This window comes from Sipha flava, unplaced genomic scaffold (assembly GCF_003268045.1).
Source record: "Sipha flava isolate LNK unplaced genomic scaffold, YSA_version1 133_pilon_pilon, whole genome shotgun sequence".
NCBI lineage: Eukaryota > Metazoa > Arthropoda > Insecta > Hemiptera > Aphididae > Sipha > Sipha flava.
Genome location: NW_020271759.1, coordinates 706,070 through 719,447, shown reverse-complemented (window position 1 = coordinate 719,447; position 13,378 = coordinate 706,070). Strand labels below are relative to the sequence as shown.

Genomic DNA, 13,378 nt, shown 5'->3' with positions numbered 1-13,378 from the left:
CACACACACACACACACACACACACACACACACACACACACACACACGTAAGAAGTCGTATATTACTACATAAATATGCATTTGCTGTGGAAAAATCCGTTCGTTAAACGAATTATTATCGTATATGTGCTCAAAGAGAGGACGATAGACGGAAAATTAGAAAAAAATAATACAAACACCCCGTAATACACCTCAACAAATTTATTATTTTCTTATATATATGTACAAAGACGTGTCGGTTTTTATGCGTATAAGCGTATTAGAGTATGGGGTACGTATAGTGTATTATACAATTGCACGATATGTATTATATTTTTACATAATGTACACATGTTCTTCTGACTCCGGTAGATATGTTGTATGTAGCCTTAAAATTCAAGGTGTATGTGAAGGTGATGTGTTAAACGTCGTCGTCATGAACGCGTCGAAGGTTGTCGTCGAGCTGCACAATGTCATTAGCATTAGATGGTAATTTGATTAGAGCGTTGTTTTGTTTTATGTATCTTTTTTATTCTCCGCCGTCGTTCAGAGATACGCATAAGCGTGGCGGGCTGCTTTTACGCCGTTTGTGTGTACTTCACAGCTTTTGACAGATTAATTAATACGGTTGTTAACGAATTTGGGTAAAAGTCCACCTACACCATGCAGTGACCACGACGAAAATGCTCTTGATGTGTTTGGACGAGATCGACAGTTTTTTAAGTTTGAAACGTTCGTTTAATTTATTAATTGTTTTTCACGATAATTGTCTACGATCGCGTACGCGTTTGTATTTTTTGTGTACAGTTGTGTGCGGTAGAACTTTTTCCGAAAAGCTTTTGTACCAGAAAAATTTTCGCAACACGCGGTTCAATAGTCATTAAATTGAGAAATCGTACAGCTGTAATATATTTTTAAAACATACAAAAATAACAATTATCAGGGATCCGACGCTGTTATATGTATTGACCCATTTCAAATTCCATACAGAAGAAAGTTTAACGGTTGCTTGTCGCCGTATACATTTTTCGGCCGACCGTTATACGTTTCGCAGCCAGAAACGGAATTTTTTCACGTTGAATTTGTAATAAGACAAAAAAATATAAAAATAAAATCATACGCAAATCGGATTCGTTCAAGGTGAAAGCGCAAGTCTCTTCGTCACCGCTAGTTTCTGGTTACGGTCGAGTTTTAATTGCATTTCGTACACTTTCATTTTCGCTCTCATCCGTGTGCAAACGTGTATACATCATCTTATCTGCATTTCGTTAACGGTTTTTACTTAATTATTAAATAAAATATATACACACACGTCGGTATCAGTACCACCTGCATAACATACTTATTAATAACAATAATATTGTGGTTTTCGTTGATAATGCGTTATGATAAACGCCGAATGTCCAAGAAGTATCTAAATAATTATTATACATTTTTCCCTTCGTTTGTTTATGTGTACAGCAAGTTTTACGTAACGACCGTTTGCGTATATAATATATTTTATTAATCATAACACCGCGTGACGTTGGCGATAATTTGATCTTCCACATCACATGCCAATTATTAACTTAATTATAACAATTAAGTACAATTATTATTTTATTATGATACACATGGATGACAGTGTTTGGCGGATAATCCTAAATGCATTTTTCTGTTAACAAATTCTTGCGATCAAGGGGCATTGATAATCGTACTGAGAAGTACGCACATATCACTAAACTATTTCATATACATTCACAAAGCAGCGAAATTTTAATTTCCATTGTACATGCACCAATAATTTATAAGTATTATAGTATCAGTTGACTGGGTATTATCGGAAAATTGCTGATGTTCATTTGGAAAAATTTAATTTTAAATTTTTAGCTATTTAATAAAATTGAAAATTTCCTTTATATATATATTTATCCTTTTAACAGCTAAATCATTTATGTACTTTATAGTTGTCAGTTATTAAATTTTTATGAAAATCAAAACCGGATTTCAATTAATCACACAACGTGTTCGAAATTTATGTACAACTAGCTTTTGGTAAACCTTATTTGTTACTTGTACAACGTATTTACTTTATATTGTATTTTATTTTTTCGTGAGTCTTAGAGTGACATGTTTGCTGTAGTTTTCATGATGAATTGTGACCTGGTGATTTTCTGTTTATATATTTGCGAAATTTTAATTTTTCTTTTATTTAAATACAGTGTAGATTACAGAATAATATACATAAAAATCCGTACTATTACTTACATAGTTACTATGTCGTAAGCTGACAATGACGTTCTGCAGTATTTTCGAATAATAATGATCAATTTTTTAAGTAACCATAGTCTATACATATTTCACGCATGATTATTATTAATATTATTATTACTACAATGGATGCACCCCGTCGATTATTTATTTCATAATAATTTATCGCATATTTAAATATGCTAATATGTTGTCATATCATGGTAGATCGTTTGGACGGAAAGTTATTTACATACAAAATAATAAACAATGCATGATTTCGATAATTGAAATGTACTTATTTTCATGAATAAAAAATCATTAACTTAACCGAATGTAAACAATATCTTAACTTATTATAAAATATACAATAATACTTATATAGTATGTAATTTTTTTCCTATAAAATCAATTAAACTTTAAATATATTGTATGCTTAAATAAAGTTCTTGATTACCTACTAACTCAAATGATGTTTAAGAAACGTTAAATGAATGCTGTAACTAACAATTATTGTGGCTTTTTCGATTAATATTATAGAGTAAAATATATACATGTGTATACAAATAACGCAGCTATATAACCAACTTTGTTTGCGATGGAGACACACATAATATTATTGTATAGTGTCAATGGTTTAGTAAAATTTGATGCGATCAGTGTATATGCATATATAAATATACGTTAAATTTCGACTTATAACTTAAATATGGTTTATATTGAGAATGATCTCCACAATCCACATCAGCCCGAAGCGTGTATAAATGTGTGATGATATATTACTTGTACACTGAATTTAAAACAGAGGGTTTGCTTACTCGCGTGTTTTACTACCTTTTTACTACCTTTTGGAAGCGCGACGGTACTTACAAAGGTATACAGCGTGTAAGATATTATACCGCGGTAGTTGTTTTAGACCACGTTCAAATTGGTTTTTTTATGAATCGAATTTCTTCGTTCATTGTGCGGGATAAATGGCCGAGGTTAGGTATCCGATGGTTTGGTATATATTATGGGTATTGTAGATGCACAATTTGCTTATTTAAACCAACGTTCAAAGTTCATGCGAGCATCACGCGCAACGCATTGCGATCAACTGATAATGACTATTAATTAAGTAACTAGTGTTATTTCTTATTTATTTTAAACGATAACTAAATAAATATCAAATATATTGTACCAAACGAGGCATCCAAAAACTCGGATGTAAAAATGTAGTTCAACCTACGGTGTTGGTACCAATGTATATGATATATCTCATACATGTATTATCGTGTACATTCCAGTGTATTGCAATAACTTGGCAACGTAAACAGGGTGCCTAACGGAAACGCGTATTTCGCTTACACCGTCTGACTCGTAGACATAACGGCTGCTCTCAGCGTTTTGATTATTTTTTATAGATTTCAGACAAAGTTTTACATTTTTATAAAAAAAAACCGTCCGAGTGTAATGGACCTTATATTATGAACGGCGGGAATAGAGAGGGTCAATGAGGTTATAAAACTGTGCGAGCGTGTTCATACTTTATAGTTGGAGAGTTATTTATTTAATAAAAATATTAATAACCAGACGAATGGTACTATTTTAAATTATCGACGCGCACTTAAAGATCGTATTACCGGACGGTTTTAGTAAAAAACCAAAACGCCGGATACAACACGGGTTGACGAGGTTTTACGGGATTCGTGCGTGCATAAACATCCGTAGTACAACTGTATTTTTTCTAAATATTTCTGCCACTCGATCGGGTTTATTCACATTGATAACACATCTATACTGATAAATCGGCGAGTCGATCATACACTATCTCAAACCTAAAATGGTAAAATTGTACAATATAGTTTTACGGGCAACCGCGATTCCGAACGGATAAAAATTCGAAAACGTTTTTACTTTTTCCTCTTGTCTAGCGGTGCGTCCGTTATATACCAACCAAGCACATATATACAGATGAACGTGTATATGAATATTTGCGCGGAGGAAACCGACCGTCGTAGTGTTTTCTCACCGAAAAAGAAAGAACGCCGAGGAAAAAAAAAACTACGTAGCACAATGAATGGGCAAAAATACGCGACGACCGCTATATATTTGTATTCGTGTATATATACGTACACACGATGTTCCCGGCGGTTCTATGCAGCCGTGTAGTGCAAGCCAACTTTCACTCTATGCCATCTCGTTAAATCGGCATTTTTAACGGTGTTATTAGCGTTTTCACTTTCACATCTTTCGAGAGAATTAAATAACGCGCGCGCGCGCACCCGCGACGAGAACGCTCCGTCGACGTCATCGGTTAGCGGTTCGCGCCCGCCGTCCTCTTTTTCTCCTCGTCACGTGTGCTCTCCAGCACCGTAGTCTACCGTTAGACCGTTGGATTATATAAAATAAATACGTCTACGTATCATGTAAACAACAACAACAACTACACTTACGGCGGAAAAATAATAAAACAAATGAGGACGAACAATCGGTAAATTATTAAAAACGAGAGTTTGACCGGAATACCATAAATACGGTGGTGGTTTTACGAAGGGGGGTCTAGGAAATCTGGACTCCTTCAGGTCATGCGTTTGGGTTGTGGTATATTATATTTTATATATTTTGTCTTGTAACCAAAATGCTATACTATGGTTTTTTTTTCTTAATGTAAGAATTACACTTTAAGATTTTAAGTAATAAATTATTAATGGGTTAAACATTTTTTGTCATATATTATAAGAGAATGTAAAAAAACCACCTTCCCTTCAGAAAAAAATAAAAAAAACCGTCACTATATAAATATCTACTCTACGGTGCAGCTATGATTACTTTTACATGCATTTTGCCTTCGTTGATTTTTCGATCAAAGTTTCACACTAAGTCGTCATGGCATATTGTATCCTTTATATGGTTCTGAATTACAAAATATTTACATCTTCTATAGTCACGACTAACCTAACTACATGACTACTATCCATTCTAGAACTTAATTCAACATCATACTTTATAGCATCGATGATAATCGTTCAACACGAACATAAACATTACAAAAAATATCAAATCAAGAACGATTTGTTTCTAAAATTACCGAAAATCAAATACCACGATTATAATCATCATTGGTATTAAAACGTTTTAAAATGTATTAAATTATTTTACATTTATACATAGTTCTGTGACTGCTCAATAGATAATAAAGATTTACCAACGGTATACGTGCGTTAATACTGCAAGACATGTCATTGGTTATAATATGAAGGTGGTGAAAATATCATTTGTTTTTGAACAAGACTATTACGTATCAATTTGAAAACAAAACTTAATACCGATAATAGTCTATCGATAGATATTTTTACTCTAAATTATTGTTGTTTTTTATGCAAATACTGAAATACTTATCAATCTTAACGATATATTGTTTATCTCAAAATATTTGGAGGACGTCGTTTTGTGTTAGTGCTGTGTCTTTTTGTCCATGTTATCGATTAGACATGAGCACGTCTATAACATATTCCAACAAATTGTTTTGTAATCGTCAAGAACGTATATTTTTGGCACAAGAGGAATCCATTTTTAAGGTCTTCTTTAACAAAATAGCGTAAAATGTTCGTACGATTTCTAACGATGGAGGTACAATTAGTTATTTATTTTAAATCTGTTATATTGTGTGAAAATCACGTAATGCTAAATTGTATTAGTTTATAGTAGTTTTCAGTAACCTACATGATTTGTACCTTGAAGTTTATAGACACATCACAAAACTTTTTTTATTGAGCTGTTTAAAGTTTGACCATAATCACTCATTTTAAACGTTATTATGCTATATGTACACGAAAATATGAACTAGAACATTGCATTTAAAATATTGTCATTGTAATGTGATTCAAAGGATTAGGAAAGGGTTTTTTAACTTACGTTTATGACAACATTGTATTTAATTGAAATTATTGGTTCAGAAATCTACACAGTATATAGTATATAATGTTAAATTTATCAAAACAAAACCATTTGATTGTTTAATACCTAATTAATTTCATATTTTGCGTTAATTCGTTTAATTAAATACTTCAAATATTAAATATTATGTATACTTTAATATGAACTTTGAGGTAGTCATTTTTAATGATTTTAATTTTATCAATGAAAAGTGAATTTTTCGTATTGTTAATTTTATATAATGAATAACTTAAGACGTTCTGAGTGTTATAAATGAAATGATCAAATAAATCGTAGGTTTCTTGGGTTAGACAATTTCGTGTATTTTCAAATGTTTTTATAAGATATAGATAGAAAATTAATTTGTAATACTTTTACACGAAAAACATAGAAGAAGGTACTATTTAAGTCGATACAAAATAAATTATATTTTAGAAAATGCAGTAAATTAACGCTTACGAGAGTAAACCGAGAAGCACATTTATATGGAAATAAACGGCTAGGGGAAATTCGTTCAGGGACGCATTTAAAGAACCGTCACGTTGGGAAAAAATAGTTATATTAAATGTGTATAGTTTTAAAATTAAGGATTGAACTAATTGCTCGTTTATAATTAATTTTTTTAATGTATTAATATTTCTTAAAAAATATATAAACTTGAATTTGATCCAGTAATTCAGAACAAATTTTGTAACATTTCGAGCTCAACATTTTTATATTTTTCTTTTTCAATACTAGAAGTGTTTAAAATAATATTTTAACTATAAATAGTCACTTTAGTAGTATGGTAGTTATGAACCAATTTAAAATGGCTATTTAATTATAATTAATATGTATTCAAATTTGATTTCGATTATGATTTATTCCTTAATTATTTAAGAAATTTATTAAAAATAAACTAAAAGTATAATGTGTTGATTTTTTATATATAAATATACTAATTAACAATTCAAATAGCATATTAGAGAAAAAATTAACATGTTTGTCTTGGAAACTATTAAGGTACGATTTTTGATGTTGGTCTTCATAGAAACAAAGTAAAAATTGATATTATAAAATTATTTTAAAAAATAGGTCAATTAAAAATTATTTTTGCACCCTGAGGCAGGTATTGTACTTATATGTAATGTCTACACTATACGATTGAATTGTATTTTTTTTAATCCATACCTTGTACTTTGTTTATGCGCCAAGGTTAACCAACCACATATGCATTTTCATTACACCCTACGTACAAAAACAATTGACCAAGATAGCGCAATAGGAATTTTTTGCAATCTTTATACCTACGTTTGCATGCATGTGCAAAAGATTTTTATTTTTAAAATGAAAAAATTAAAAATTTGTGTTATCTATATCACAGTTAATTTTACTGGAAACATTCTACCTTTTTACCTTGGTAGTTTCGAGGTCTTCAGTTAAAGTTTTTTGGTTAGTGAGCGTGAACACGTTCTATACGTTAACGTTTCCGTAATTTTATTGAGTATGGGTACTGTAAATTTTTGATGAGAGGTGGAAAATATAATTCAAAAATATATTTTAAAAGAAAAATAATGAAATCAGTTCGATTGCTTTTAAATACAAACCCATGATGTTTAATATAATATATATTATACATCCATATTTACGTAACTAAATTCCTTTATAACACAGTTTATTATTGTTACATACATACTCTCATACAGAGACAAAAATAGACTACATTGACAAAACTATGTACGTCATGTTTTCATATACAGAAAAAATTGTTACATGAAAGATATATGAATAAAATTACTATGCAGTGTATAAAGCGACCAAAATACAACAGGGAGCCATCGATGAAAACGGGAACAATAAAAGAATTTTAGCAATACACGTGAATGAAACAGTTTTTTTTTCATTTATTAATTTTTTGCAATCTATATGGACAAGCTGTATAGTGACATGCATATCAGTCACGTTCAATAAACGCAACAGGGTCAAACTCGAAGTACACAACTACGAAGATTCGTCAGCCAAGAAGCTGCTTAGTGGTGTTTTGATTGTTATTTTCAGCCATCAGCAACCAATAGAATTCACTAGATGGCGTTTGGGCGATACTGGATTTTCTTTGGAATACAATTTCTTATAAAAGCCGTTTTTGGGAGCAAAAGCTTAATGTTTTTTCTATAGATAACGGTTAAACGCAAAATATTTCAGCTACTCATAAACAAAAACATCAAAAATACTACATACATTTTTATTCAAATGCTTACATTCGTGACATCGTTTAATTAACTAATCGGAGAAATATATAACATACAAATGCAACATGCTTACGCATTCATACACACACACATACACTCTACATACTCGTATGTAATAAAATTTGATATAGAGTAAGGTCTCATGTTCATCAAGGTCGGTGGCATGAAAATACCGAAAAAATTCTACATTAAAATGATTATTGTTTTCAAAATATGTGTTTTGTTGGAATTATTATTTAAGTTTATTTATAAGCCTCCCCTAAAAAACGAAACATATATACGTATATGTATGTTGTATATTTTATAATAAGTGTGTCAGACTACGCGTGTTGTCGTAACGTTCAAGGCCCATTAAACGATGATCATACATTTCGAATCCGTGTTGTATGAAGTCATGTTTTATAAAAATTGAAATGTTTTCATAAACATTGACACTGATAAAATGATAACAATTGCGCGGGATATTGAAAACGGTATCGGAATTCATCGTTCTACATATTAAGCTAAAATATTGATAATGCATTACTAACGACCTTGACACTAAAAACTATAACGACGTTAACTGAACGTGGCTTATAAATCACTATATCGTTTTTGAATCTTGCAGGTGAATCTACATTGCACTCATCCGAGTTCATTACGTTGTGTACATTATAAACACATATATTTAGTTATTAAAATGCTATGTGATACCTATGTAACTTTATTAGTATATTACTATTATATTAGTATATAATAGTAATTTTACAATTTGTTTTTTTTCTTTCCGTTCACACTCTCGAACCCATATAATGAGAGATAGACGACTATCAATGATAAAAATGTAAAAATTGTATAGTGATGGTGGCAATCAAGGTAATGTTCAAGGTAGAACTCGAGTTATCATCAAGGCAACCATTCCTTCCGCGTTGTTAAACCTTGTGAAACTCGCTTGGAGGTGGAGTGGTATAGGCACGCGGTACTTTTTTATGTACTCAAATAATACGTACACACGCATACACAAACACTGACGTCCAAGTGCGTGACTCAAATATCCACTCTTCGAATTCGATCAATTCGATTAATATTGTGCACAGTAAACCAGTTGTTTACATCGGTGATGTCACAATTATTTTTCTACTATCCGAATTTCATGGGTCACACGAACCATCGTCCAAGGACAACGATTTTTTGAAGACCACCTTGGGGGCGAAATCGCCCATGGGTGTTTGTCGTAAGCCATCGTATTTTCCCGCTAATAATTTTCGACTCGTGTACCAATAATACGTCTCTCCTCTTAAGGTCTCGGCCGCCGAGAAGTTCAAGGCACTAAGACCGCGCGCGCACGAAGGCAATCCGAAATCACAATCTACTGGGCAGCACTGCGGATGATGGTTTTGCGAGGGAAGAATAGGTGTACGATACATTATGATATTATGATTTTAACGCATCCAAGGACGTTTGCTTTTATTTCCATTTTTAATATGTAAGAATAATAACGAGCCATACCAAAAAAAACGAAAATAAAACCCCGAAATTAAAGTCATAGTGCTATCGAACCCATTCACGAATAAATACATTTCTTATCGTGTGAAGTGCGCGGAAGGGGAACGTACCACTGTTCTTATCAAACGGCTATTAATTTGCCCTAATGACTCTAACGTATCTCCATAACACAAGTTGAATGATATTATATCCATGGAACCGACATAGACCCACACTTGTATATACACGTACACCAGCAGATATATACACAAACTTGCGACATAATTGTCTGTACGTTTTCAAAGGTTATTGACTGATCAGGGTTAACCTGCACCGCAAAAATAACCGGGTAGTAGGTTTAGAAGAACATATTTATGTGTATTACGTTTTCTCGGATTTCAACTCCTCTCGTCCCCGCGAAAAGAAACCCCCGGGGGGTGAATATTATTTTAATAATAGCCGGTCGCATTTTTCACCGACTTCGATCGTTTTTGTACAGTTTAGTTTTATAATGATTTTCGTTTAAACTTCAACCTTAACCGCATTTCTTCACACGCTCGGGGACTGCGTTTCTGTACGCGTTTCGTATTACGATAACATTTTACGGTCAAACGAGACTTACTTGATTATTAAATTATTCGTAATATGTGTGTTGTGGACTCGAAGGTCTCGTCGTTTATCCAAGAAGCGGCGGTATCGTATGTAGATGTGCACACGAAAATATTAATATCGAATTCAACCGATACAATAACAACACAGCGAGATTAAAAGTAAAAAAAAAAAAAAAAATTTAGATAAACGCGCACTACATAGTAGAACAACCGATGTACAATGGACACTGGTACGCGAACGTATACGTATTATTTATGTAAATTGGACAAAATAATAATAACAATAAAATTAAATAAAACGATGATAATTAAAAGAAAATAAATAAATATTGTTAACGGTATAATAATAATAAAAATATTAATTCGTCGGTACGTGTTCGAGTACTCGATAAGCCAGCGAGTGGGTAATAGAAATCGACGGACACGGTACGCACACGGAGCGTTCACTGTGATATGAAAACGCGGTCGCGCGGTGGCACGGTGTTAGCATCGGAGGCGGCGGCGGCGGCTACGAACAGCGATGACGGGTGGGAATCGACTGGTCGAGTGGGGCCGACGAAGGCCGGCGGCGGACGAACAACAACTTCTATTTTTTTCTACACACTACCGTTTTGCAATGCTTGTGGTTGCTATTATTATTAACGTCGGTAAAATTGTTTTAAAATTATTTATTTTAAAACGTCGTCCGTCCTATCCTTACACCGAATACTATCGATCGACTTCCGTACCGTGGTCACTGTACGAACGGTTTACCTTTCCATCGCACCGACGAGTATCGTTTTCGTAATCGGAACCCTACGAGTGTTTAAGATCGTCGGTACGGCAAGGAGTTTGTCGATTTCACTCGTAGCAAGGAAAGCCGTCCAGTCGTCCTGGGCGATAAAAGTTCAAGAGCATCTTGTTACCTCCAGTTCAACGCATAACTATTAAATTTATACGTGCATAATACAAAATGTAGCACTTATCAATGTGAATCGCAAAAAAAGTTAAGTTTTTATTTAATTTTTTTTTTTCTGAGTAAATATGCTAGAAATAGCCGACGAGTTTAAATAAAAATTATAAATAAATTCGTTTCATTGACATCGTTACATCGATTGAATTTTCTAAATTTATTTGTTGACCATTACACCATAGTATTTTCACTCGTAAATGGTCAATATGATAATTACAAATTTTTCTCAATGCGAATTAATTATGTGTTGAAAAAACAAATAAATATTTCTACTTTGATCGCTTGTTAAACACCTATTGCTAATGACCGATTCGATGCACTCCACCTCTTCGCTGACAACCGAACATTATAAATCCAAGGGGAGATTCGTCGTTTGTAAAGTTTCTACCAGTTATTACTATTGTTGTGTTTTAAGTACATAATTTTTATTCGAATCAGTCAATATGTGCTACACGATAATATTATAATAACAATACGCGCTTGTTACTTTGCATAATCACACCGAACAATAACGTGCAACATATACGTGCGTGCGTTTGGGAGTGGGAGTATAACATAATGTATCTACTTTATAACAATATTAAATTATTATATATTGTATACGCCGCCCGTCCGGTGGTAAAAAACGCCCGGAGCCCTTGACATTGTCGTGCCTGAATTGCCTAATCGGAACGCCGGCCAAAGAATCGGTTTGCACAACACGCGCACCTGCAGCAATGCAGACAGATTCTACCCGTCGTTACTCCTCGATTTTTAGCATTTTTATAATTAATATGGTTATCAATTATTTACATTTTTTTTTCTATTGAAAGCTATTTTTAAAATACTATACTGATCGAAATTTCAATACTATTAATATGATAAATCTAAACCGATTCGTATTCGGTCTTAACTATTTTGTATAATGTCCTGAACCCGTTTTTAATCCTGGCATATAATTATTTAAACGCTTCTCCTTCAAATTTGTGACCCCGCATTAGTTAAACTTACCGATCCGTTTGCCAATTGGTTCACTTTTCGTTTGATATCGATTAATAATAATAGTATTAAATATTCTAATGGTATCGAACAGATGTCCATAGAACGAATTGAACACACAAGTGAGGGCATAGTGCGCGCTCGCATTCACAATCACACGTAGTTATAAAATTGTTTAATTTATATTTATATTTATGTTACATACTTGCTATTGTAGTAAAAAAAAAAAAAAAATTATATGTGTATAATATCTATGTAAATATATCAAAAATTCACTCTAATTATCTTTTTCTAATATCGGTTATTAAGATCATTAATTCGTAACCTTTAATCGTGTAATACATAATTAATACATTTAGTGAACTTGATATTTTTTATTGTTCACGGACATTTATCGTTATTGATCATTGGAATATAAATTGTGCTTGTTCTGTATAAACAAATGCAGCTTATGAATATTAATATTTTTAAATTATAAATTTGACCAATTATTTCTTTCGGAAACACTGGCAATCAACACGAGATATAATAAAAGTTGAATTGCTATAATGTTAATATATATTTATACTTAAGGACATTGAACAATAACTTAGATTAGATGATTGGAATTCAATATAATAATAAACCGCACGACGTATACGGAAGGAATATAAAATAATTAGATAAGATTAGAAGTTTAATATATTACGAATAATAGTAATAAATTACTATAAATGTATCACAATAATATAATATAATATGTATTTAAAACTATGTTTCATGAAAAAACTCAAGGAAATGCCATTATAAATTATGCAGGTGAATGTTAATGTTATGAAATGATAAATATCACATTTTAATTTGAGAAAATAAAGTAAATTTCTCATTACATGAACTTGGATAGGTTTCAAGGTTTCCTTCGTACTATTCATAGTCGAGATAGAAAATCATGTATTTTCTTCGATGTATCGTTCAATTTAATTTTTAAGTTGTTCACATGTGACAAGTAATTTTCATTGTAGAAAATACTTTTATATTCC

At 32.1% G+C, this 13,378-nt stretch overlaps 1 protein-coding gene across 2 annotated transcripts in view; it reads right to left on the bottom strand.

Annotated features, from left to right (window-relative positions):
* The window catches only part of LOC112679243 (ecdysone-induced protein 74EF), a 97,730-nt gene extending 86,843 nt beyond the window's left edge, over positions 1–10,887 (bottom strand). For both annotated transcript variants that reach the window (XR_003148188.1, XM_025548960.1), the window contains exon 1: positions 10,441–10,887. The gene's annotated coding sequence lies outside the window, so the exon portion shown is untranslated. The remainder of the gene's footprint in view (positions 1–10,440) is intronic.
* Between the last annotated feature and the right edge of the window lie 2,491 nt (positions 10,888–13,378).